Here is a 23,293-nt window from a genome sequence, read left to right as displayed (position 1 = left end):
AACAAACATTAACTGAGTATCTGTAATATGCCAGGCCTTGTGCTAAGTGCTAGAGTAAAAAGTTGGGTGAGGTATATTCCTTGCCTTTGAGAGTCTCACAGTCTATTGGACAGACAGATAGGCAGGTCTATAGATCCTAATAAATGTGATCTGTGATACAATCAGGGTATGTAATCCATTACACTGTGTGGGAACACAGAAGAGAGAATTCAGCTCTCCCGAGGTCAAGACAGATTTCAGAAGGTGCCACAGGGTCCTGCCTCAGTTTTTTCTGGATGTCAGTGAGTCTCCAGACTTTCCTCTGTTGTACTGACAACATCAGGGCCACTCCATCCTTTACCTGCAGGGTCTACTCAAGAGACAAGCACCTCTCAGAACTAAAGTCAAATGGCTCATTGCTTCCCTGCCTGCTGGGCTTCCCACATAAAATGAAGTCACTTCACATGAACCATATGGGCTCTGAGCTTGAGTCTGCTCCCCATTTCTAGTTTGGGGCAGAAATGCAATTGTTAGGATAGGAGCCAATAGATTTCACACTGCAATTTCGCAGGGTTTAAAGAGGCCTACAGTTCTGCTCACAGGTGTGCAAATGCCGGAGAAACTGATGCCAGCATCAGTGACCTGTGATTACCCCAACCTTAGTGCCCTTCATCTCTTTGCCTTGCCGAGCTAAATTCCATGGACAATAACCCCAAACAGAGAGCTTGGAAAGGGCACCAGGATGAACCTGCTCAGACTCACTTCAAGCTACTCTTCGTTGCCCTCACTTGAATTGTTTCCTAGTAGAATTGCCCCCTCTCTTATTTAATGCAAATTTAACTCCTTTTCTCTGGACTGCTACTCTTCCTCCCACTCTCCCCACCCCTCTCCCCCTCAAACTGCCTGAACCATTTTTCACCCTTTCTTTGAAGGCAAGCACTATAAATAAAACCAGAGAGGCAGCCGGTATTCCAGGGGAGGGCTGAGGTCACAGTGCTGCCCTCTGAGAGCACTGCTGGGCTCTCTTGAAGTCAAACAGCCTATTTCATGCCCTGACATCCCTTTGCTGTTATCCTCACCTCGGGCAATATTTTTGTTTTTACTGTTGTGCAGCTCCTTGGAATGCGAAGCTCTTTCAGGGGCTCGCATCTGTCCAACCCTATCTGGATAGCTTCTCTCCTGACATGCAGAGAGGAGCAGGGGTGGGAAGAAGGGCGGATCAAGTGAGTGCAAAGGAAGAAGTGGTTTTCTAAGACAACAGCACTGAGCTTGCTTTCATCTGTGACATCGGTGACCCCATTTCATCCCTGGAGATGGATTTGCTTGAAAATGTACCTTCCTGTTTTGAAGGTGTTGATCAAAAAAATATCAAAACTTTAAAAATTTTGGCTCCTCTAGAGGAAAAATTATTATTAACTTGTCTGACTGGGTGCCTGAAGCACTCCAAGACTTAAGCAACCAGGGCTACTGATCTTGGATGCTCGAATAAAAATGAGAAAAATCAAAATAGAGGAGGAAATTAACATAGATTGACTACCTTTTATGTGCCCCAAATTTTACCTACTTGTATTTAATTGTACAATAGTGGCCTAGTGAGTCAGTATTATTTTTCTCATGTTACAGATACAGACGCGAGGGTTCAGGGGGTTTAGGAAGTAGAGCACAGCGCCAGTGAAGGGCAGAGTCCTGATTCAGACCAAATCCACCTGACTGGCTACTGTGCTGAGAGAAGGGTCGGTGTCTTACTGACATTGGGAAGGTGTGCATTTTATTCTAATATGAGCAATTTATAACACTGTAATTGGACTGCATTGTTACTGGTATGCATGAACAGAAATGGCACCTGCAAAGAGAGAAGGCTTTGTATAGAAAACTGAAGCACATGAAAAAATTGGGATGTGCTAAGAAGTTCTTAAAGTTTATCTTCCTCTCTCCTTCCTCCCTCCCTCTCTCTCCCTCCATCCCTTCCTTCTTTTTTTCTCTTCTATTCCTTTCTTTTTATCTTTTTTTCCTCCCTCCCTCCTTCCTTTAGGTATTTCATTCCATTTAGAGATGATGGACAGTGATACACTTCCCGCCCTTGAGCAGTCTCAGTCCGAGGAGGTGGCCATGTAAGCAAATGGCTATGATGCCCTCTTGTCAGGTTCTGTTAAAGAGGTTTACCTGCAGTCTGCAAACACAGATAGGGAAAGCAGGAGTAGATAAAAAGAGGAAGCGACATTTCCTCTGGCTCTGAATGGTGGGTGAACATTTACTCCCATTTGGGAGAGATGAATGGGCCCTTTATATCTGGGGAATAGTAGGCCCAGGATGGCCAGATTTAAAGAGTGGTTTGAGAGCTGAGGCTGAGAGGGTAGTCTTGGCATTCAAATTTCTCTTCTAGAAGAGCTTGGGAATATTTTTTGAAAAAAAAAATAGAGCTTGTCATGAGTTCTGGAGTCTGGGTAGAAGTTTGAATGGTCACACCAGGCCAACAGTCACACCTGGTTGTCAGGGCTGTAAAACCTACACTTTCATTCTCCTATCTTGGTCCATCCATATTTTTCATAGGACAGTGTAACAAGTCACTCACCTCACATAGACTCCTGGGAAAATGGTGATGAAACTTGTGAGTAATCGGTTTCTACTTGCAGTGGATTCCATAAAGCTGAGTCCACCCACTTAAGAGAATTGCTCTTGAAGAAATGCCTGAAGTCATTGGGAAAGAATGTCTTTTGTCCTGCAGAAATAAATGAAGACCAAGGAGAACAAGCAAAGGCTATTTATTATTCTGACCTTGCTGTAGCAGCAAAGGAGTCAGCTACCATCTCTGTGTCTGACAGAGACTGAAAGCCATGCAGAGGAGTAGGGAAGCTTTGTATGTGTCTGTGTGTGTGTGTGGGGTGTGTGTGTGTGAGGGGGGGGGGGGGCGGGGAGGAGGCATGTGAAAGCTTCAGGTGTGCCCTGATTGAAAGCTGTTAGCCTGAAGAAGCTGTAGGCAGGCTAAATAGAAATGAGGTGTCCTATGCGATTGATTAGGACAACATACAGGGGTGAGCAAACGTAGTTTTACAGTTGTGAGTATGCAAAACCCACAGTTTATTCTTGTATTATTATTTATTAATTATTATATTACTTATTTGTCTTCTTCTTCTTCTTCTTCTTCTTCTTCATCTTCTTCCTCTCCTTCTCCTCCTCCTTCTTCATTTATATTCTTATTCTTTTCGGTAACGATGACTGGTCATTTAACCTACCTTTCCACACCCCTGTATTTTAACTTTCCTGGTTGGTTCTAAGTTGGAAGTGAGGTAGAAAATTAAGGAAGCTGTCAATTATTAATTAAGTCCTGATCAATTGGAGATGATTGCTACAGGGGCTGTTTTTTGGCTTCCTAAAGATAGTGGCCTGAAAGTTAGCAGGCTGGTGTCCTGGGTTGCTTACTCTAGATAATGCTGTGGTTTCCTGGGCTGGTTGCTGCAGGCTGTGGGTACGAGTTCTATTTTATATGTGGTCAGGCCATTGTCCATTTGTATACACAGGCTCTCAGTCCATATCCATGAATGCGGACTGGCTTCTGGATTTCGGGTTGGCACTAATGGTAGAGTCTGTTTGGTAGACACACAAGCACATGGGATAGAAAGGTGTGGGAGGAGCGCATACACAGTGGAAGTGGGCAAGGCCAGGGAGTGTCAGGTGCTCACAGGGTGCGGGGCTGTAGGGCCTGGAGTGGGGCTGAACTCAGGCTGCTGCTCCCGGGGCTGCGTCCACTCGAGGGAGCGACACCTTTATAAGGCTCCCTGCAACAGAAAGGGGGTTTTCCTCTTCTCTTCCCGCCCCCCGAATTCGGGAAGGCTGTCTGCAAAGGGGAATCTGTGTTCTTTTCCCTTAACTAGTATCACGTGTCCTACTCTGGTAGTTGGGTAAAATAGTCAAAATATTTTTATAGCAGCTATAAACGGTTTTACAACATACTTACTGTTTATGAGGAAGGCCAGCGCGTTGGGAGTTGTGAGGCTGTGACAGGTGCGCAGCTGGACTGCCAGCATGTCTTACAGTTTTGCTAAAATGCGTTAAGCCTAAGTCACAAAGCCAAGTATAAAATTTTAGGGCTTCTCTGACTTGGCCTTTTTTATGTTCCTTGTCTGAAGTTCTCTGGAAACCAGTGGAATCTGACAGCTAAACCTATTTGCTTCTGTGAACTATGTCCATGAGGCCGTGTTCACTTCCTGACAGAGGGAAGATAGTGAGTGTAAATATCACCTTCTGAATGATTAGTGGAGTGAAATAAAACAATATCACTAGTGTTTGGGGAAGCTTTTTTAAAATCTAAATTGAAGTTTTTTTTTTTTTCTAATCAAATGGTATCTTTTTACACAGAACAATTTAACAACTAAAAAATTGAAAAAGAGTTAATTAAATATAAGAATGTCTAGTTTTTAAAAGGCCACATGAAGATATAATGAAATGGAACACATCAACTTTTTTTGCAGGATCAGGAAGTAAGTTTAAATTATTAGCATTCTCTTTAACACCCCAGAGCAAATAACATAGTTTAATGACCTTAGTGATATAAATTCTTATGAATTAACAATGTGCTAGAAAATTACAAATAGTTCTCATTAAATAGACTCCCACAACCAATATTGAGAGATGATTACAATTTGACAGAAGTTGTTTTGAAAACAACTGTGAAGTATGGTTACGAGGATTACTTTTCTTATTTATATTGAGTTAGTGCATTAGCCCTGAATGAATGGTTCATTGAAGGGGACAACCTGACTCCTTACTCTATGTGCAAGGAAAAGTATTCTTGGAAGTTCAGCCTGCAACTCGCTGATGGAGAGCTGGGAATGTTGGTTGCTCTGACCTTGCTTCTGTGGCCTTTGATCGCCAAGGTCCATTTGCCTGACGATTGTTATACAGACACAAATTCAGAGGGATTCTAAAGACAACAAGTAGAGCAATTCTAAAGTTCAGAGAAAAAAAATCTGAGAATGAATCAAACAAGCATAGCATGAATAATAATTTCAAGATTTTTTTTTAAAGACCAGTATTTTATCTGGCAATTCTACCTTTATTCCATATGATTTCCATATCTTACAATTTGCCCATTTTAAGTGCACAATTTAATGGCCTTTATTACATTGAAAGAGTTGTGCATCTGTTGCCACAATCATTTTTAGAACATTTTCACGAACCCAAGAAGGTACTCAACATTCTTAAGCTATGACTTCCCAAATTTTCCACCCCTGGTTTTCGGTAGCCACTAATCTACTTCTTGTCTATATAGATCTTTCTATTCTGGACATTTCATATAAGTGGGATCATATAATATTTGCCCTTTTTGTGTCTGACTTCTTCCACTGAGCATAATGTTTTCAAGGGTCATCCATGTTGTAGCCTGTGTCAGAATTTCCTTCCTTTTTAAGGCTGAATAATACTCCATTGTATGTGCATACCACATTTTGTTTGTGAATGAAGCTGCTATAAACATGGGTGTGCAAGTATCTGTTTGAGCCTCTTCCTTCAGTTTTCTTGGGTGAATACCCAGAAGCAGCACACGTAGCGGGGTCACCTGGTAACTCCTTGTCCAACCATTTGAGGAACTGCCCCGCTTACTTTTAAGCAACATGCTTTTATCTATAATTTTAATTGTGAAAAACAATAGACAGTGGAATAATCTTTTAAAGCTTTCATTCTTCTTGCTTTTTAAACTGAGTAATGTCCATGCAATGCTATAAAAAGCTTTCTTATTATCTGCCCTTCTGCTCCCAATAAAAAGGAGAAAGAACGTTGAAATTCTCTTTTCATAGAATAAAAAGCAAAACATAAAGGGAAATTCCTTGCGAAATGACATTAAAACTGATAATGTCCTTTCAAGGAATACTGGAAGTCCTCCAAGTCCAGGAATATTTATGGATTTTCAAAGCCTCGCTTGCTCTTTGATACCCAAACAAAGCAAAGGTATTTTTTATAGTTTTGAAACAAAACCCCCCAAAATCCTTCATGTAAATCCTGACATTAAGCCAGTCTTTCCTTGTCTTGCCCCTGGAATCATTTATTTAAGTGGCAATAATAAAAGAAGTCAGCAATTCAGTTGTAGGCTCCGGAAGGTTTCTGTGCACATTGACCTTTAAGCGCTTGTGTCTTGACAATTGAGCTGGTCTTAACGCTTCCTGTGAGATATGGTGCGGCCAAGGGGTCAGGCATGCTAATGACAAAATTGCCATCTACCTTTTACCTGGGCAGGCCCAGTGCCTGGCGTTGTTGTTGTAGGTAACCTTTCACCTGAAGCTGTCTTTCTTTTGCCCTACTAGAGATTCTCTTGGAACAAAAAGCTTATAATGGCAGAAGACATGTTTTTTTTTTTTTTTTTTGGGGGGGGTGGGGTGGGGTGGGGGGATGCCTTTTCTCTCTCACTCAATCTCAATAAAACATCTGTTTATGGGGGAGGCTTCCTCTGTCGTCTTGTGTTCTTCACGTTTCAGAAACGTGGCCATTGCTCACATTCTTTCTCTAAAGCTGCAGGTATTAATGAGGTTTTATTGGTGGCTGCTTTCATCTGTAACAGCAGTCCCCCTCCCGCTGATTCCAAGGGAATGGCATTTCAGTGCTACTGCATACCGGACACGGCTAAGTAATTAGGGAATTGGTGGCAATTTACCGAGATGCGTGCCTCAAGTTGGTGCAGAGGAAAGTAAAATGCAGAGGGACACTGGTAATTGAAGGGGTCTGAAGAGGCAGATGGCAGTTTGGTTGAGTCACAGAAAGTTAATGAAAAATGATGTTAATGACAACTTCCAGGCTAGCAATCTGGTACTTTATACACTGACTTTTTACATATTTGTTGGTTAGTCTTTAAGGTGTCATGAAATGATCTAATTCTCTATAATGAACACTTAGCTAAATATCCTGAGCCTCTGGGCTGGGCTAAAATAAACATCGGAGTGCTTTCATTATTAGGTAGGAAGATTCATTATTGAATGTATACTTTTTGGTATGCTGAGAGTGGAGAACATAATAGGATGGCATAAGTGAGGGGAAAAGGAAGAGAGAGACAGAGGAAGAAAAGAAGGAAGGACAGGAATGAAGAAAGGAGAGGGAGAGGGAGTGGGGGAGGGAGGGAAAGTAAGAGAGAGAAATCTCTGAGGGAGGAAGAGGGGGAGAAAAGAAAGGAGACAGGAAAGAAGGAGGGAGAGAGAGGGGAGGAAAGGAAGGAAAGAAGGAAGGAAAGCCTCATTTTCCACCTTTGTTCACATTTCATCTGTGACGTTTCGAGAGCAGGCACCCCAGGTCACTGCCCCTGATAAGAGAGAGTAAGTGGCTCCTTGGCCCTGTGAGGTGGCCAAGGGGACACATGCAGCGCTCCTGCATCCTCATCCTCATTTCCACCTCGGGAGAGATGGGTGTTTAATACGAAACCAGAAACCCAGTGATCCCTGGTCTGTCACTTAGATCCTCTCTCTCACATTGCACATGTGACTTCAATGAAATTTGTCTGGTGGCTACAAGAATACTTTGTAAATAATGATAATTAAAGGAACCCAAGAAATACTGCCTGTTATTTAATGTGTTTATTTAGCTCAAGTTTGGTGCCTTGTAATTATCATATGGAATAAATATTCAGCCACAAAATCTTATTATGGATATGTTCCAGTAAGGAAATAGAAACTTTTTGACTATTTGTAGCATATTCAAATGAAAGCTGGGGCTAATGAAATTATTCTCAAGTAAGTAGGTATCTATATATATAAAAGGCTAAGTGTCTGTCTGACTGTCCAACTGGTAGCTATGATGCACACTGACCACCAGGGGGCAGATGCTCAATGCAGGAGCTGCCGTGACGTGCACTGGCAATTTAAAAATAAACGGTACTATGGACCTGGTGGGGACAAGCCAACACTTGGCTTCCCCCAAGTGGGACACAGGCCCCGCCACCACCCTGGAGTGACACCCCACCAAATTGCAGCCAATGCTGCCAAGACTCCATGGCGCAAAATGCAGCCCACAGCCCAGTGCAGCTTGGAAACAGTCGCTGTGGGCACTGGGTAATGACATCATGTAGCAAACCTGGCTTCCTCTCCCTAGGGACTAGCCTCTTTGGAGTTTCTTCAGCCCAGGAACACGACTTGCTTTAGAGCCAGGTGGAAAGATTTACACTTTAACCAAATGTTTGTGAAGCGTTTTCCCGTGCCTCATCTCATTTGATTCTCACAGAATTCCTGGAGTAGGTAGATAGGAGACTCGGTAGAATCCCATTTTCTTTTTGTTAGCCAGAAAATTGAGATTAAGAAAGTTTAGAAACTTGACCCTACTGAAAAGAAGTAAGAAATGGCGGACCTTGAAAATGACTTTAGGTTTTCTCACTGCGCAGAATATAATCAAACACTGCTGCAGTTAAATATTTTACCCTTTGTTCTCCCTGTGTGATCTACAATAATAATCTGCTTTGTGTTGATATTTACTGCTGTGTTGCTGAAAATTACCTGAAAGAGAAGTTGGGGTGCTTCACTGGGCTGGAAAAAGTTTAGCTAAATCAGAAAGCAGGTCTAATTAAGCAAGTTTATCTATCTATATAAAAGGCTAAGTTGACTCGTGCATGCGTGATACATATAAAGCTCTTGGTGGTGCCAATTGCATGCGTGTGTTTCGATCTGTCATTGTTGATCATGAATTTGGTTGATACTTCTATTATAGAGAAAGGGCAAGTAGTGATATTAAAATATTTCTTCTAATTAATTTCCTTTCAATGTGCATGAATCCATGCACCAGGACACTAGTATTAAATAACGTCCCAGGTTGATTCCATGACATGGTTGGACTGCTAATTTTTATATTTTCCAGGCCCAGAGAGAATTCTCTCTGAAGATCTGTGCCACAAACAGCCTAAGAAGCTGGTTGAGTTTGGAATCACTGCAAAGGGCAGAGCCATGCATCATTAAGAAAACTGAGCCTTACCATTCTTCCTCTCTGAGCTGGTGACTCAGGAGAAGCACACAGGAAAAGCCTAATCTTGCAACGTTTGTGCTTAGATCTAATGTGTTGACAAGGTCCTGGTAGGGACTTCATTCAGGCTCAGTGAATTGGCAGAGTCATTTCACGGCTTATCAGATCATGGTTTCCTTGTCTTGCTTTATTTTTTCAAATCAGTTCCAACTCAGGAGACCAGAGTCACAACATTGATCTCATTTTCACTAGACAAAGGACTCAGCCATGCATTCAGTCACCCATTTTTCTTTATTCTTCCCTGGGTCTGGAATAACATGGAGCAAGACAGGGGTTTTGTGTTCAATATTACTGAAGGCTGGACCTTCTAGTCATGCTCCCTGGCACAGGGAATATGATTGAGCAGGTGTAGGGATAAGGGGCAGGGGAGCCAAGAGTACTTGGCACTTGTGGTGAATTCTCTTTTCTTCTTTTATACCTTTAAACCTTGCCCCCAAATTATTTCATTCATTTTACTTAGAAAGGAGCCCTAACCTTGAAAAGAATTCAAGTCATGGCTTTATCCTTGATGACAATTCCATGTAATGGAATGGAGAAGAGAGGATTCCTAATCACCTCTTCTCTCACTTCTACATCTACTGCTTTATTAGCTCTGTTCTTTCCTGGGTCCTTGCCTATTGGACATAGTTGTTTATGTACAGCGAGGCCACATCTTCTCCCACTGAATAGGCAGAAGAGTCAAACTCTATGGGCTCAGTAGAGAAGAGGGTTTTTCTCAATCTAAGTGAATGATGTTTGCTGGAACAATGTGGGTCTCTAAGCACTCAGAGATGATCCTGTCAGAGAGAGAGAGAGAGAGAGAGAGAGAGAGAGAGAGAGAGAGAGAGAGAGAGATTTCTCTGTTTTGTTTTCTTAAGAAGACAATGTCAGCAGCATTAACTTGGGTCATTCAGAGATGTGTGTAAACCTGGGTGAGTGTAATTATTCCTTTAAGCCACCAGGGAGACTCTGGTGTACTCCTAGCCATAGGACTTTCACATTGAAAGGATAAACAAATCTGAACAGAATTTCTGATTCTCGTCAACCAGCCAAGCCTGACCCTTCCATTCCAAAGGGTAATGCATTTTGTAGATTGAGTGGGAAACTAAATAGGCAACCCTCTTTGGGGATGTAGATATCTCTGCTTTAGAAAATGTTTATTGATTCTTTAGGTTTTTCAGAACAACATTAATCATGCAAAAAGGCAAAGACATGAGACTCAGAATCCTGGTGGTAGGAAACAGGGGAACTGATTTTCTTTTTACAGTAAGACTTATGTCAACACATTTCTGAAATTAATCAATAGTTAAATAACTCAAGTGACAGATTGATCATTCTGGTAGAGACTGAAGTCTATAAGATGCTATACAATTAAAACAGAAACAACACATAAGGCATTTTATTTGACATCACTCAAAGTTCTACTGATCCTATCACATTTAATTCATCTTTTTCCACCAGCCTCTCGATTTAGGAAGATTAAAGCCATAGTAAAATAAAATTTAGCTATTAGAAATAAAGACTTAAAGAGTTCTCACCACTATTTCAGCTCCAATTTTATAACAAAAGTAAGGTTATAAATTCCATATCAGTTTAAATAGACTGTATAATAAGTTATGTTTATTAAGGTCTTATATGAGATAACAAAACACCCTTTTTAAAAAGAACACACACATCATTTTATTTATAACCTGGTTTTCTATTAGCTATTTTTTCTTTGAAAAAATGTTTTTATAAAATTTTAGCATTGTGATTTTCCTTTTGTAAAATGGGCTTTTTTTTTTGCTTGCTTATCAATACAATGTTTCTTTGTTTCTTTTTTGAGTTCTTTGCATGTTGAAAGTTGTTGTGGAAACTCATGAGCTTTTAGAAAAAGAGCTTTGGGGTAGATAGGTCAGGGTTCAAATTCCTATCTCTGCCTTTTACTGGCTGCATGACCTGGGCAGGCTTCCTTGTCTCTTGAAATCTCCAGGTGTAAAAGGAAATCATAGAAGTCTCTTAGGATGATTGTGAGGAGAACAAGACATATGCTTGGTATGTAGTCAGTGCTCATACTACTATGTAATGTTGCCATGTTCATTATCATTATCATTATTACCTCTGCATAGAAGCTCTCTGTTATTTAACATTTCTCATCTGTAAATCTTTATCTCAGAAAGATGATGAATATCCCTGAAATAAATGATGTTCAAAATAATGATCACAAGGCACTGGAAAATTCTGACTTATGTATCTTGAATTATAAAGAAAGTTACATTTTGGACAGTATAGCTTGAGTAATATGTATATTATAGTATATTCTAATTCTTAATAAATATTTACTTATATGCTATATATAATGACCCTTGGTCTACTGGAATATTTAATGAAACAGCTGACTAGGCTGAATAATTTTGTTTCTTATACTCTGTGTATCATCAGTCAAATCGACAATGGAGAGAAGTTGTGATTCAATTATGAGAAGTTGTGATTCAAAAACCTACCAATCCTATATAAAAAAGCCTAATATGCAAATTGTCCCCTTGACCGGGAGTTCAATCAGGGGATGGGGCTGGTAGCGGTGGTGGCAGGAGGCTGGGGGAAGAGAAGCCCCTCTAGCTGGCAGCCGGCAGCCTCTAGGGACCCTACCCATGCACGAATTTTGTGCACTGGGTCTCTAGTAATAACATAAATGATGTTTAATAAATATTGGTAATAGTTATGATAAGGTCAGACTGGCTATTCCTAAATGTTCTTTTGTCTATAATAATTTTTGATCTTTAAGAGAGAGCTAGCTTTATGAAGTACTATATTATTAATCTGACAAAATTGTTTTCTTATGAACAGGCTATTTTGGGGTTAGACGGAAAGTGTTTATTATACCAGTGAGGTTAGGCCACTATGAGTCTAAATTTCAGTGGCTTAATACACAAAAGTTTATATCTTGCTCATGCTACATATGTAATCTGATTTGGCAGTAACAGGTGCATTTCTGAAGGCAGGACAAGACCAATGTCCCAAGCTCAAAGACAGTTAGGCAGAGAGAGAATTGCCTTTTACTCAGTCTTTTTATTCTGTTCAGCTTTCATCTGATGGGATGAGTCTATCTTGTTAGGGAGGGCAATCTGCTTTACTCAGTCTACTGACTCAAATCTCATCCAGAAACACCCTCATAGACACATCTGGAAAGATGTTTGACAACATATCTGGGCACTGTGTGGCCCAGTCAAGTTGGCACATGAATAAAGCACCACACCAGTTGGTGCTGATGCAGCTGGTCAGGGATGGCACTTTGAGTACCACTGGCTCTCTTCTGTCTTCCTGATTTTCCCAGTGGGATTGAACCTCAGATGCCCCATGGGTAACCTGTTCCATAGCATACTTTTTATTGATTTTTTTTTCTTTCTAGCTCTTTCTTCTCCTCCCTCCTCTCCCATTATTTCCTAGAATAATCTTCCAAATAAATCACTCACTCTTAAAGTCAACTGGTGGGGAACCCAATGAAATACATTTGCTTATAATATAATTGTGTCTGGGGCCACCTTGCTATGACCATTATGTTTGAAAATGTTTATGAATAAGAGGATGCTTATTCATTGTCTTTGTGGACATTAAAATGGTTAATCCTCTATTTTCAATCTTAAATTTTAGATTACAAGTGATAGTCACCATAAAACCTCCTGAGACTCTGGACAAAATTTTCGTGTGAAGCGGTGTTGGTTTTTGATTCTCTCTACTCTGACTCTTCCTGCTCTTTCCAGTTTCTCCTTGTCTCCCAGGATACTTACACTGCTCCCTGCTCCCTCTGTTGCATAGGGAAGAAATTGTATGATGTTATTTCACAGGAAAATATTATTGACTGATATTTTCTCTCTCGGATAAATTAAAAACATTTATTGAAAACCCACTATGTGCTAGGCACTTTAGCTAGCCATAGGGAATCCTAACATAAAAATATATATACCCATGCCTTGGAGGTGAGTCAAGTCTAGTTACCAAACCTACTAATACATTGGAACTTTGGGAATTCATAAAGTACAGTTTCTCAGACCACATCCTGGGAGAGAAAATAGGTCTAGGGTAGGATTGAAAAGCAATCATTTATGAAAGCTTTCCAAGATGTTGTGGTGTGCTGCCATTCTACTGACTGTATAGACCCCAAAGAGTGCTTTACCCAAAGAAATGTATCTCTAATTAGGTAATTTGGGGCTCAAAGTAACTATCCTAGTTCCTTAAAAATCAGTGTGTAAGGTCAGTATAATTATTCTCTATACCAGCATTCTCTTTAATGTGCTTATGCTGATGAAAGAAATTAGATACTGAACAATAGATTTGAGCTGAACTATAGCTAAGAATCCCATTATTTTATGGTGTTGGTTGAACCAGCCCTAGCTCATTTCAATTAATAATTCAGGTAACATTATGAAGCCACTGCCCTGAGTTTGTCTCTCTCTATGTGTACATTTTTCCAAGGTTCAGATAATGCACAAGGTGAAAAATGCAGAAGTAAAACACAAAAGTGGTCATCATAGGCCATGTTTTTATTCCAATAAGCCTTTAGAGTTAAATGTTGAAGCCCACAGTATGCCCTCCAGTTCCTGAAAGACTGTTTTGATTGACTATTTCTCAATAAAACTTTCCAGGGGTAATGTATTGGACTTTATCCTTGGATAGCAAAGTACTTGACAGAAGGGAAAATGAGCCAGGGCAACAGGAGGACTGAGCCACATATAAGTGAGTTTGTGGTGACAGACTTTTCTTTAAGCTCAGCTTCAGAATCCACAAGGGAAGTGCAGGGGTGAGTGAGGGATATGCAAAGCTCCAACTAGCAGCAGAGAGGAATCTTAAAGTCGAAGAGAATCTCCAGGACTCCACACAGTAGCCTTTAAGTACCGAGCTGCTTAAAATATCATTCCGTTTATTGTAATTTGATGTGCAAAATTCTGGCTGGCATTTACAATTCAGATCCCATTCCTAAGGGATTTCCATTTAGGGCCTGTTTGTATGATTGATTCCCAGTGTTTCTTCACTATGGACGCTTGAGATCGTTAGGTAAAACGCACATATATGCTCAGAGACAAATGTTTATCCTCATTACCTCAATGAATCATTTACCAGCCCCGACACGTTCTAATGTCCCTAGCGCTTCGGCAGCACCCCCTCCTGCCTCTTTGTTGTCCACTGTGTTCCTCTGCCCTCTCCCCTCAAGTCCCCCACATCTCAACATTTCAAAGTATTGCCACCATTAATCATTGGAATTTAGCTGGCAGCAGGGAAGTGGGGGGAGGAGAATTATTATCCGAATACCTCCTTCAAAAAACCAAAAGATAATGGCCTTTTTGTGCTGAGGGAGAAGGGAGGATGGGGGCTGGTTGAGACATCAGACTCAAGCTGCTTTCAAGATGTTGATGGTGTTTACTGACAGCTCACAGGGTGCTGGCTCCTTAGCTGAGGAGCGGCCTCTGTTCTCTGGGCTGGACCCCCACACACGTAGGGCCTGTCTCTGCAGCTTTTCCAAGCAGGGCCTCCATCCAAGGTGGTAGCTGAGTTGATTCTGGCCCATTAGGCTGCGTTTTTCTCGTTGCTGTATAAAGGAATGGTGTAATTCTCATCATTAAGTATATGCTCTATTTTCAGCTCTGTCAACTGATTTATAGAATGACCCTTAACCCATCTGGTGTCCCCCCCGCGGGCCCCGCCCCCCGCTTCTTCTGGTTTATCCTCATCTGGCCAGAGCACAATTTTTTTAAAAAAAATTATTAAGTTGTTGCTGTTGTTTTGTTTATTTGACATGACTATATTATTTAAAAATTGTACAATAGGCTAAAGAAAAAGGTGTATTATCATGAATGTAGCAGAATCCTTGTTGGTATTTTGCTGCATTTCTTCCTGTTTTTGTCTTTTCCACTTTAAAAATATAGTTGCAATCATAGTGAAAATTCAATATTGTAGCTTGATTTTTTGCATTTTCCTGTGTTGCTAAAATACCTTTATAACCATGATTTTTAATGGCTCAACAATATCAAGACATATTTTAACAGCTTTATATTATCAAGATATTCAAGATATATTTCTCAATCCCTCCCATTTATTCCACCTAGAAAATACACTGGAGTTGAGATACAGTGTTTCTACTGAAAATTTCTCCCTGGACTTCCTTCTGTTAATAGTTGCCTTTTGAAATATTGTTTTTTTTTTTGTTGTGTGTGTTTTTTTTTTGTTTTTTTTAGAATAGGAAACTAACCCAGTGACTTGGAACTAAAATGCCCAAATAAACAACAACAAACAAACAAAACCCAAAAAACTGGTTGATTCTTTTTAAAAGTTTGTGTGGCCACATACTTGAAGTAAAACATTTGATTCTTCCAACTTTTAGATTAATATAGTCCAACGAGCATTCCTTGAGCTGGATTGTTCCCAGGATTGCCAGTAAATTCTTTTTTTGGATGTCAACTCTGCTCAACGCCTACAGGAAATCCTGCTGGGACACAAAGACGAGGACATCGGATCTCTGTAAGCTGCCTAATGCAAGATCTACTGATGTTTTACCATGCAGGGGAGAGAACTTGCAAAGACCTGCGATGGGGGTACAATTGAATTAGATGTGTGGCTTTTTCTGTCCCCAGGTCACCTGGGGAGACAAGTCACATGATTATTTGATTTCTGCTCTCCAGATCATAGAGTAAGCAGGTGATGCAAATATCTGCGTTATGGGACTCCCCTCATTGTTGGCTTCCCTGTGAAAGGCCCAGCACCGAAGAAGGCTTTACGTTCTCTGGGAGCCAGTGCACTGCAGTCATAAGAGCCATATTCATACAGGGAGGAAAGCAAAACCTTTATTGTAATTATTACAAATTCAAACAACAATTTGAGATGATTATGTTTGAACAGGATGTTTTCCTTCTTTGGTAACTCATTGTTTCCCAACGAATTCATCATGGCCCTATAGCACATACTGCCCTCCCCTTCCCCTTCTTTGCACACCAAGCCCAACTGCTGCTTTCCCTCCCACTATGTTTTTATCCAAACCAGATTATCAGGAGTCACCTTAGCTTTGTCTTTTAGTTCTCAGGTCCAACATTCACACTGTCTTATTCATTCTACCATATGTGGCTTTCATATCAACCTACTTCCCTACTTCCCTATTACAGACTGTACTACTTCCGTTATGTTCTCATTGCTGGCTGACCAGATTTCTGTGCTACCATACTAGGCCAGCTAATCCAATGCAGATCTGTCCTTCTCTTTGCAGTTCATCTTGCTTGATATCACAACCACTCAATTTATTCTGTTCACTTGCATTGGAGTTGACTTTCTCAGATGTCCATCTGACCACGTCACTCATCTGCTCATGGACTGCACTGTTTCTGTGGTAAAGTTTAGGTTCTTGGCATGGTGAACACAGTGCTTCATCATCTGCCTGCTTTTCTTCCCAGCTTGATCCTTACTCCCGATTCTACTGAATCAAAACATTAATTGGTGGACTCCAGGCAGATATAGTTGTAACAAGCTCTGTAGGTAATTCTTATGCATCTGATGCAGTCATGTGGAAACTCAATAAGGTGCATCCTGCGCCTCCATTTTTCTGTAATCAAGTCTTTGGAAAGGATGAATCAGAATGTATTTCAGTTACTGAGCTCTCTTGGTTTGGATCCAAAATAGAATCCTATTTTAGTTAACTAGAGTTCCCGTGCACAAAATTTGTGCACGGGAGGAGAGGGGTCCCTCAGCCTGGCCTGCACCCTCTCGCAATCCGGGACTGCTGGCTCTTAACCGCTTGCCTGCTTGCCTGCCTGATCGCCCCTAACCGCTCGCCTGCCTACCTGATTGCCCCTAACTGCTTGCCTGCCTGCCTGATCACTCCTAACCACCTCTGCCTTGGCCCCCACTGCCGCGGCATCGTCTGGAAGGACATCCGGAGTGACATCCGGAGGGTCATTTGGCTGTCCGGTCTAATTAGCATATTACGCTTTTATTATTATAGATTCTGCATAGAAGGTTTTGCTTAGAGTTAAACTGCAGGGTATTCATGTTGCTCATACCTAAAATATTTGTATGTTGTAAACCTGCCTGGGCATAAAGCCAGTTAAGTTATTATTTTCCTGTCTTGTTTCTGGAGCAGCACACCTCTCCTGATGCCCATGTCAAGTCTTCATTTAACAGGAAGAGAGGGGAACATGGAAATAATAGGGTGAGAAATAAGAACAAAAGAAGACTAGCTCACACGATAATATGGCAAAATAGAAAAAATGTGAAACACGGGTATCCAAATCTTCAGAAATTAATTATCACGTCCATGTTCATATATCATTTGGACATATCAAACATGAAGCTTTTAATGATATGGCAAATACTAATTATTTAATAATACAGAAAATGCAACCATATGGAAAATGTTAAGGAAAATGTTAGGATGCAAAATTGCTTTTGTAATATTATCTCTGTGGTGTGAACTCTGTATAGAAAAAGAAACTTTATAATATGAAGTTAATATTGGATCTCTCAGGTGCTGATATTATTGATTTTTTAAAACTATTTTTCTTTTTCCCCCTGATACTTTCAAATTTCTGAGTTAACAGATATTACTTTTGGAATCAGGAAAAGATAAGCTTACTGTTATGATTGTCATCGTTGGGACTGGAGCAGTAAGAGACATGAAGGTGAGAGAGAAGTTGGCAAAAGTGGGAGAGAGAGAGAGTAAGAAAGAGAGAGAGAGGGAGAGAGGGAGAGAGAGAGAGAGAGAGAGAGAGAGAGAGAGAGAGAGAGAGAGAGAGAGAGAGAGACAGGGAGGAAGAAGGAGAAAGAGAGAGGACACCGGAAAGGGAGAAAGGAGGTAAGATGTGAGGGAGCATGGCCAATGGACAAGGGCATGTTTTGTTTTAAAGCCTTGAGGAAGAACACTTTATTTTAAGACTCCATCTTCAAATGGGAACTTCTGATGCTCTAAACAGCCTAGTACTCTGATCAGAAAACACTATAAAAAGACAGACTTCTTCTTCTTCTTCTTCTTCTTCTTCTTCTTCTTCTTCTTTCTCCTCCTCCTTTTTTTTTTTTTTTAACAATTCACTCGTATTCTTTACAACGATACATAGAAACAACAGCTTCTATTTGCCACCAGTATTAAGAACAGCAATGAGCTCCTGGACGTTACTTGGAAGCCATCTGAGAATTGATAAATGAGTCACAGAGGGCAAAGCTCCAGTGTTTTAGGAAAATATTTCCTCATGTCCTTTGTGCTGCTTTGTTCTGTCCAGTCCTCTCAAGTCAATTGAGGAGGATATGAAGTTACCACCCTGCGCACCAGTCTGCTCCCTTGTCCCTAGGGGGAGTTCAGTTCACCTGCATACACACCTGGCTGCTGCTGGAACAGTCCTGACCTGGAGAGAGGCTGTGAGACGCAGATGGACCAGGCTATGAATATGCAGAAAGCAGGAGGAAGGGAATGACTACTCAATGCATAATGACTGAATTACAATTTTAAAATGGAATGAGTTAGATAGTTATTATCAGTGTAATTATTCATAAATGTGCCTAATTATTCATAATTATTCAGAAGCATATTACTTCCCTGATTGCCATAAGTGATCTCTGAGGCCAATTACAATTCGATTCTGGTCACAGGACTCAGGGAGTATTACCCCTTCTGTCTTGGTGAATCCAGAGCTTGGTCTCTGGCCTGACAGCATTGGGAGCGCTTTGTGTCATCTGGCCCTTTAAATACACACAACAAACTCATTGCTTCAAACCCTGCTGATTTCAAAGCCCCCATTGTCTGTTCCCCCTTTCTAGTCCCCAGCTCCTCTTATTTGGGTTCAAGCTGTTCCTTCGAGAGGACCTTCGCTGCTGCTGTTTAATTAGGGCTTTCTTGTTGTCATTCCTGCATTTGATATCTTAATATCATTGCAGGGCAATGTAGGGAAGCCGGGCAAGAAGTGAAGGCCCGTGTGCAGACAGGGTTCTGTGCAGGAGCCAGAAGTCGTGGCCATTCTTGCGAGGATGAGCTGTTAAGTCAGGGGTTTCAGATTTCTTGTAAATCTAGGAGCCTTCTCAGGTGGGGGAAGCAGTTGTTTTTTAACTCCCCCCGCAAAGGGCTACGGCTCACTGCCTCCCTATACAACTCGTGCTTCTGGGATCAGTGTAGCCAAGAGAATATTTGCAGGTTTTCCAGAATGATTTCACTTTGACCTCAATGTGGCAAACAGCGACGTGGGCTCAGGCTTGTAACCCGCTCTTCGCGCGGTTCTCAGGAAGGCGCAGCATTCCGAGATGGAGCCAGGGCTCAATTTCTGCTTTTTTTTTCTTTTTTCTTTTTTCCCTCCCTGGGTAACATTACAGGAATTACCATATTGTGGGGCGGCATTATCAAGTGCAAATTAGCATATAGATTAGTTCTGGGGGCAGGGAGAAGGCGAGGTGTGCTAAGATCTTTAAAATCATGTATGGTTATGCTACACAAAGAGCGGCGCGCACAAATCTTCCAGGCCCGGGCCTCCCCAGCCCAGCGCGCACGCTGACGGAGCTGGGGGGTGTCGGCCCGCAGTCCCCAAGGGAACAAAGACAACTCCGTTCTGATTACAGCTGAGATAGGACTGGGAATTGGGCAGCAAGAAGCTGCAGATCCATTTGGTGGATTTTAAGACTTTTACCAGCTTTTTGTTCCTGGATAGAGAAACCCCGGTTTGGTTAATACGAACACCTTAAAACTAATGGGAATTACCAAGTTTAAGTTTTGCATTTGGTCCAAGAAATGCAAATAGTTACATTTTTACTCACAGGGTAAAAAGAATGACAGAGAAGACTATAATCGATAATTGAGACTTTCTTTTTGGAAAGCGTGACAAAAGATAGAATGCAAAAAAAAAAGAAAAGATAGTTTAAATTACTATCTTCTAACATAAAATGTTAAAATAGATTTGTTGAGAAATAGAGATTTCTAGGAGTCACTTTTTCTTCCTAGGCTCTCAGAGCACAGGAGTCCTGTCGGTTTACAAACGTCGCTCAGTCACTGGTCAAGTATTCCCTGCTGTCCTCGCAGTGCCATTGAGGGTGGGACCCCACAGACAGCCTATGGCTCCAGAGCACATTGTTCATTTGAAATCAACAGCTGCTCAGAGGGGAGAGAGCCCTGAGGACTGAGTGGCCAAGGAAACTTTAATAGGATTCTGGAACTGACGTGGCCAAACACGGTATGTGGGGTGTGAATAACATTGGTGAGGACATACCAAGCCAGGGCGATGGGGTCGAGGGGCACGTGTGAGGAGGGTCTCTAACGGGTGGTGGGAGGTAGAAGTAAAATGGGGTAATGACGCCCAAGGCAAATATCACCTCTTTCAATCTTTGTCATCGATAAATGCATCTAATTACTGCCTTGAAAAGTTATTGTGGAGAAAGAAATCAGTTCTTTTTTCTCGATGCCATTCCTGACACCTAGTTGGGCAGACAGCATTTGCTTTGTAAATGAATTAGCTAATTTAATTCACTTAAATTAAATTAAATTGAAACCCACTAAGGTCAGCTCAGAGCCCAGTGATAAGCATGCGACTTTCTCCTTAGCAAGTATTATCACTACGTAATGAAATAAACATATTTTATTAAAGTAAACACAATTCCTCTCAAAATAATATCACCCATTTCCCCCCACCCCCCTGGAATTGCCCCTGTAGCTTTCATGGTTGGGAGTAGGCTTTGAATGGATGTAGAAGAAACTGCCACAGCAAAACAGAAAACACAGGGGGTCTGTGCAGGTGAACTGGTATGACAGCTGAGCTAGAAGGAGCTGCACAGAGATTTCTTTCCTCCCAGTGACATGAAGTGATAAAAGCCAGAAGGATATGGTTCCAGAGACTGACGGGTCGCATGGCTAAAGCAGAATGGGTTTACATGGCCTCTTTGATTGCTGGAGACAACACCACACATTTCACAGCATGGTGAGTAGATTTTAAAACCTTACCTGGTTCCAGGAGTGTTTTGTCAATGGTTTTATCAAGGTACGAACTGCTCAACCAGTCAGGGATGGGGTAAGGGCAGGAGAGAGCCACCTGGCCATGCGTAACTTAGCAAGACGTCCTGGTTCCCAGCCCCGCACTGTTCAGTGTGTGAGGGGGCCATGTCAGCTCTGCACTCCAGGGCCCTGAAAAGTCACCTGGGCTACCCTTCAGTATCTCTCCCACCTAGGTTTCTCCAGATTCGGTGAGAGCCTGCTTAAGAAAAGTACAAGGTCTTTTTGCCCTTTGAGAAAAGTGCTGACACATATGAGTGCTCAGTAAATATTTATGAAGAAATATTTGTTGAATCTTCCCTTTTGTTCAGTTTGAATTATCAGGTCCTGTTGCTTTATTGCCTGTACTGTCTTTCATTATCTATTTTCCAACATTTAATACAGGTATTAGGTTTTTTTCTTTTTTCATCTATATATATAAAAGCATGATATGCAAATCGACCGGTCGGCTATGATGTGAACTGACCACCAGGGGGCAGACGCTCAGTGCAGGAGCTGCCCCCAGCCCGCAGGCCCCAATTGCCCAATGGGGAATCGAGAACCAGGGGTGGGTGGCAGTGGACACAGGCGGTGCCGGGGCCAGATCGCCCTGCCTATGGCCCCACACACAGAGGGCAACCAGTGGCGACAGGGGGCGAAGGGCGGGGCCAGCTGCCGGCAGCCGGGGAAGATCGGCCCTGATGGCAGGCCAGGCCTAGGGACCTTACCCGTGCACGAATTTCGTGTGCCAGGCCTCTAGTTTTGTTCATAAAATGAAATGTCTTATTCTCCCAATTAGATTTCAAGCTGTTGCAGGACAGGGACCTTTCTCTTGTCTCTCCTACTGCATCCAGCATAATGCTTTGCTCAATCCATTTACATGTTAATGTGTGATAGTTGAGGGTACCTGTGAGCTGGTAGAATGGGCACTAGATTAGGAATCAGAAAGTCAGGTTTGTCCGTGCTCTGACAGGTAGGGTGAGAGTTGTGGGAAAGCCATAATCTTTTTGAGCTTCTGTTTGATCATATGTAAAATATGGATATTAATTAATGTCTTACTTGTATAACAAGATAAAATAAATTGGGTTTGTGAGGATCAAGTAAATTACTGTTTGTATTTAATTTAAGGTGTTCTAGCAATTACTTGAATTTAGCTGTGATGGTAGTATACCTACATGGTCATTTCTGAATTTGAGGCATTCCATTCTAAGGAAAGAACTGATCCTTGAAAGTCTTAATGGAATAAACATGAGCTGATACTATTTATTTTTTATTTTTTTTTTTTAATTTGGTTGCAACTGGAATCAGGCTTGTCCAAAGCCAGGATGCCTTGTCTTCCCTTTAGATGTTATGTGAAATGTGAGACTACTCGTTCAAGAACAGACAGCCTTGAGTTTAAGAAGCTCCTTAATTCAAATAGTTTATGCAGAAGACAGAGAATCAGAAAGACTATCCTGAGATTAAACATACAAAACTAACAAGCTATGCAAACCCCAGCAAACTCAGGTCTATAGGGCATGTGATTCCTTGGAAGAAAGTTAGAAAAACTCTGGGTAAGGAGTTTCTTGGAGTTGTTGGTAACAAAGTATGATGGCGAGAGTGTGGTTGGAAATGTAGTTTGCTGAGCTCTGGGTGAATTTTCCAATGTTTATTAGGGTAGTCTGGTCCTAGACCTTTTTATTGTGTCTTAATTTCCCTCATGTTGCATGTTTTACTGGTGGGTCCCCAATCCATCATTGACCCAACATTGGCCAACCTCCATGGTTGGGGACATTTTTTTTTTCCTGTTTACTTCATTTTATTCTCTTTGACTTTGAGCATAACATGATTTCCATTGTAATTTAACTTCTCCACAGCAGACACTTCCTTACTTAGCATGGATGTTTGAGGTTATCCAAGCACTATGGTCATCCTGACAAATTTTGAAGCCATTTTCACTTTAAGTCTTACCCGTGCTCCTGAGAGCAGTAGGCTAGTAGCCCTCAAATCTAGATGCATTTAAAAATCTGGATAACTTGATGAATTGATCTGAATTAGGGCCAGGTAGTATTTTTCAAATACTCCCTAAATGATTATAATTAGAGTTTACAAACAGTTTGTTATATAGACAGAAATCCTTGTGCCATATTATTGATATGCACTGTTCAAAGAAGTACTGTAATGACCCATTTGTGACACAGATATTCAGTGTTCCCACATCCTGATTTTCCATTTGGAAGTCTGACTACTAGGTAATATTGTATGTATGTGTATGTGTGTGTGCGTGTGTGTGTATGAATAACATATGAATAACACAACTCCACAGACTACATTACATAAGAGAGCTCCCTTAGTGCACCAAGAAGGTGCTTTATTCCTGCATGTACAGGAAGTTTCCATTTACACCGATTAATT

The sequence above is a fragment of the Eptesicus fuscus genome, chromosome 9 (assembly GCF_027574615.1).
Source record: "Eptesicus fuscus isolate TK198812 chromosome 9, DD_ASM_mEF_20220401, whole genome shotgun sequence".
NCBI classification, from domain to species: domain Eukaryota; kingdom Metazoa; phylum Chordata; class Mammalia; order Chiroptera; family Vespertilionidae; genus Eptesicus; species Eptesicus fuscus.
The sequence above is the reverse complement of the archived record's forward strand: the minus strand, read 5'-3'. Positions refer to the sequence as shown.